Source organism: Delphinus delphis, chromosome X (genome assembly GCF_949987515.2).
Source record: "Delphinus delphis chromosome X, mDelDel1.2, whole genome shotgun sequence".
Lineage (NCBI taxonomy): Eukaryota > Metazoa > Chordata > Mammalia > Artiodactyla > Delphinidae > Delphinus > Delphinus delphis.
Genome location: NC_082704.1, coordinates 109,186,100 through 109,191,513, shown reverse-complemented (window position 1 = coordinate 109,191,513; position 5,414 = coordinate 109,186,100). Strand labels below are relative to the sequence as shown.

Sequence of the window (5,414 nt, the reverse complement as noted above, 5' to 3'; positions counted from 1 at the left end):
ATTTTCTTGTAAGTGATTAAAGTAAACCTGCCACTTCAAGGAAAACAACTGACACCATTTGTTGTCAGGGATAAAATTTTAGGTCTCAAGCAAAAATTAAAATTTTGTAAAACTTGTATTCATCATTTTTGAGCATGAAAGCTTCCCAGTTCTTAAAAAAATTTCTGGTAAGCTGACTGGTGAGATCACTGGTGATATTAACAAATGTGACTTTTTGAAATTATATAATGAAATATGTAAACATTTGGAACATCTATATAACTCAGTGAACCAATATTTTCAAATTATCAATGCATGATTTTACAAAATACGTATGGGCAAAAGATTCATTCAAAGTACAAGATAGATGGATTTTAATGTAAGAGTATGAAAAGTTCATCATTGTGGTTTCAGATTTCACATTGTAACTAACGTTTAAGAAAATATCTCTTATAGACTTTTACTGTGGCATCAAAGAAGAGTACTTCTAATTACCTGAAAAGGCCATTAAACTATTCTTTTCTTGGGGACTTCCCTGGTGGTCCAGTGGGTAAGACTCCGTGCTGCCAATGCAGGGGCCCCAGGTTCGATTCCTGGTCAGGGAACTAGAGCCCACATGCATGGCTAAGAAGAAGAAGTCCGCATGCTGCAACTAAAGATCCCACATGCCGCAACTAAGACCCAGCGCAGTCAAAATAATAAATAAATAAAAACAAATAAATATTTTTTAAAAATTCCTTTCTTTTCCAACTACAAAGCTGCATGAGGCAACAGACTGAATGCGGATGCAGATGTGTGAGAATATAGCTATCTTCTAAGTCAGAGGTTTGCAAAAATGTAAAACAATGCCACTCACTAATTTTTTTTTTCCCTTGGAAACTATAGTTATCTTTCCATAAAGATAGGTTCTTTATGGTAACCTGTAGTGGGCTTTAACGTTATTTTTAAGTGAATCAATTAATAAATATTAAACATTCTCAGTTTTAAGTTTGAATTCAGTAAATATCAATACTTAAAATGCACATAAACAAAAGCTCCTTGGGACCTCAGTAACTTTTAAGACTGCAAACGGATCCCGAAACCAAAGAGCTTGAGAACTAGTGATTTAGGGTTTTGACACTTCAAGTCAGTTCACGGACCAGCAGAATCTGGATCACCTGGGATCTTGTTAGAAAAGCAGAGCCCCATCCCAGACTCACTGAATCAGAACCTGCATTTTAATAACATGCCCAGATGATCCACGGGGGCCACATGTACTATTTTAGAAGACGCTGGAAGGCCTCCCCACTATATAGGTCCCTGATGGAGGAGGTCTGGCTCAGTCTCTTTTTCCTCCCTCTCTGTCAGCTACCACCACTGGGTGTCTGCCCCAAGCCCCTTGCCACTGGGGGGGGGGTCCCTTGATCTAGTGGGCAGCCCTCTTGAGTGGGATGAGGTATGATTGCTTAATCCCAGATATCTTCTTCCTCAATGTCTCCTTGGCCTGCAGGAAATGCACTCATTCTTGCCTTGCCAGATTGTGCCATGCAAGCACATCCACTGCCGGCGTTCCTCACCATCCTTCCAGGGTGGGCTGTTCCAGCATCCACCTTGCTCTACCCTGTTCTACACCTCCAGGCTAGAAGCAGGCTCCAGTATCCACGCTCACATAAACCTCCAAACTCCCAACACTCTCTCATCTTTAGCATGTGGAGCTACTCACTACTTCTCTGTCCTCAACTTTAGGTCCAAAGTCCCATCCAACATGCTCTAATTTATGAAAGAACAAACACAAGCCTGTAAAACTATTATCAGGACAATTTTAACCCCAAATGAATCAAAGCTAACTCTTTTGGGGCTAGGTTTTTCAATTTATCTTGGCTCACAGAGAATAAAATGGGATTAGCCTGACTGCTTGGGTCTGATGGGGTCATGTCAGTGGGCAGTAGAGAGAATGCAGAAAGGTCAGAACACATCTGGTTAAGAGGGATTGAAGGCAGAGATAACTGAGGGGATCAGCAGAGAGCCACAAGCTGCTATAAATGGATTTATGTCTTCTGACACAGAAAAATGACAATCCAAGAGAATTTAGACAAATGCAGATGAAATTTCTGAGCCACAGCTGGTAATTCTGAGGAACTGTGGGGAAGAAGAGAGCTCAAAGACTGGAAAAGGGAAGATGTCCGAATTTCCCCAGACTTCTCACCTCAAAATGGAAATTGAGTTTGCTCAAAACTCTAGAATGAATTATTAAATTGAGTGGTTTATGGGTACTCAGACAGGGAAAAGGGGGTGGCCAGCAAACAGCCCGGAGTCACGAACTCATGCCCGGTGAGTCCCCAGATCGTAAGTGCTCTGGGCAGATTAGGGGCGTGTTCCGGTGTCAAGACTCCATGACCGGATTTTAGTCCTGTTTGTCACAGTGATTTATAAAAATCCATTTCCTGATAAGATGGAGAATTATGGACTGGATGAAAAACAGTTGGGGGCAGTGTGCCTATGGAACTGGTTGAACAACTCTACCCAGAGAGTGCTCATTAATGTTCAATCTGAAGTGGATCTCCAGTGATAACAGTAATCATAGCAATTATAATAATGATGACAGTAACAGTAGCTGTCACTTACTGAGTTCTTACTATGTGTCAGGCAGTGCTAAAAATGCTTTATTTGTATTAACCTATTGAACCTTCACAATTAGTCCAGGAGATGGGAGCTATTATTAAGGCTGGGTGTACAGATATGGAAAGTGAAGCTCAGAGCAATTAAAGCATTTGTCTAAGGCCACACAGTAAGTGATGGGGCTGGTACCCAAACCCAGAGGCTGGCTGCTCAGCAAGCATGCTCCATCCTGTTGATGCGTGTAGATGTTGGAGGATAGATTCAGGATTCGTCAATAGAAATCCTGGCTCCGGGAAGTAGTATTTTATTTTTTCCGTACTAGGTCGCTGTTTGGGGGCATATGATTCAAAACGGATTGGGGGGGGGCTTCCCTGGTGGTGCAGTGGTTAAGGATCCGCCTGCCAGTGCAGGGGACACAGGTTCAAGCCCTGGGCTGGGAAGATCCCACATGCCGCGGAGCATCTAAGCCCATGCACCACAACTACTGAGACTGCGCTCTAGAGCCCGTGAGCCACAACTGCTGAGCCCACGTGCCACAACTACTGAACCCCGCAGGCCTAGAGCCTGTGCTCTGGAATAAGAGAAGCCACTGCCACTCTTGATGAGAAGCCCGCGCACTGCAACGAAGAGTAGCCCCCGCTCGCCGCAACTAGAGAAAGTCCGCGCACAGCAACAAAGACCCAATGCAGCCAAAAATAAATAAATACATAAATTTATAAAGAAAAAACCAAAAAACCAAAACCAAAACAAAAGGAATTGGGATGTGAATGGGGTGTGAGTGCAGCCACCTCAGGCCCAACCCCTGGGACCTAATGCTCAGGCACTGCAGTTGGTCCCTATTTGCCCAGCACAGGTTTTTCTCACTTTCCGTGAGCAGACAAGCCAAGGTGGTGGGAAAAACCGGAGCTGTGGCGTCAGTACAAGCAGGTATGTGTCAGGATGTAGTCAGTATCCTCCCAGGAGCTATCTTTTCTTAAAACTTATCTCTGATTGTGGTGTGAAATGCTATGACCTCTATTTAAGATAGCTATCTGCAAACAGGTGGATTGGGATGCCTCTTTCTGAATATCCCCCTCCTCCCTGAATTTCCTCCAGAAAGGTCCCATCACATTGGTGCCTGTGTAGGAACTATTTTTTCCTCAGTCTTTTATATCAGAGCTTCTCAGACATGAATGTGCATGGGAATCTCCTGGGGATCTTGTCAAAATGCAAATTCTGATTCCTGAAGTCTGAGGAGAGGCCCCAAACTCTGCACTTCTAACAAGCTCCCAGAGGATGCTGGTACCTCTGGTCAGTGGACCCACTTGGAGTAGCGAGATTCCACATCACCCTTCAGAGCTCGGAGCCTATTAGTAGCTCAAAAATGCTTAGTGACCTGTAAATTGACCTGGAAATGTCTCCTATTTAAGAACATTAGTTGTTAGTTACCAGGCTATAGAAAACACTGTAGAATATAAGAGGGGGTGGTTTATAGAAAAGGATACTTTATTTGTAATTCAGAGCAAGATCTGACTGACCTTCTGACTTTAGTCATTTGAGGGTTCAAAGATGACTGGGCTCTTATGGAGAATCAAACATCACTGTTACATAGATGGCCAACACAAGGCTTAATTCCCATGACAAAGATGGAAAGACAAGCATGATAGAGATTCGCTACTCACATGATGAGTCAGTGGTGAAGGAAACCCGCTTGGATGACGACATCAAGTCATCTCAATCTAGTATATTTATTTAAAGAATTCATGTATAGGTGGACCTGTGCAGTACAAACCCATGTTGTCCAAGGGTCAACTGTATATTTATTACACAATCTATGTAGTTCCTTTCTTCCCAGTACTATCTTTAAAAAGGAGAACTTTTAATCAAGACAGTCCTTTCCTCTTTGTCACTCTGGAGCTTATGGAAAATATTATGGTTTTTAGCTAAAAAAATTTAAAATACGAGATCTAAATTTGGTTTTTCAGATATTTTTTCTTCATAAAAGTTATAAATTTTCTCATTTTCTACATCTTGCACAACACTCTTCTTATCCCTTCTAAAATGAGCCAGGCTCCCTCTCTGCTGCCCCATAGCAAGAAAAATGGAATGGGTCATGTAAACATTCTAAAGCCTGGTCAAACATACCGGAAATGAAGGCGTGCGAAGACTGACAAAGAAGAAAGATGCAGAGACACACCCAGCGCAAGTCCATTGTCCATTTCTAGATTATTCTGAAAGCAAACCCATTTTAGGGTGAGGGTAGGAGGGGGAATTAAGAATGAGAAGCCAAAGATTAAGTTAGAAGCTCTCTTGTTGACAACTTTTTTTTGGACACAACTTTTGAGCAGTGTGCCAAGATGATTATTGATATATGTCTAGGTTTCTGTAGCCCTCGCTGACTTGTGTTTCCTCTCTGTGGCCTTAATGAGTTCACCCATGAATGTTAATTATAACTTTAGGAAGGTAGCAACATCCACAAGCAGCAAAACGCTAGACAAGGGTACGATAATACATCCCTGCAAAGCTCTGTTATTTAATATCCCTTTGCCTTATGAGATCAATTTCTGCCCTGGTGTAGAGATTTCTGTAAAAGGTCAGTTCTGATATTGGGAGGGAACATTTAATCAAAAATAGTATGTGAAAAGATAATGAGAGATTATATCAAATAAGAACCTTCATTCCCTCTGACATAAACCAACCACTACCAAAAATATTGAAACGCAAAACTATTGTGTGCTGAGTCATATCTAGAGAGTTAATATTAGCTGTAAACTGGCTACTATACAGAATATTATAATGCAAAACCATTGTGTTACATTTAGGGAATTAACATCATCCATGGAAAAAAAGAACTTATT

The 5,414-nt window shown here is 41.9% G+C and overlaps 1 non-coding gene across 1 annotated transcript; it reads left to right on the top strand.

The window, feature by feature from the left end:
* Window positions 1-511: 511 nt before the first annotated feature.
* Window positions 512-584, top strand: TRNAG-GCC (transfer RNA glycine (anticodon GCC)). The gene has a single exon. It is a non-coding gene; the product is annotated as a tRNA-Gly (tRNA).
* Window positions 585-5,414: the final 4,830 nt, after the last annotated feature.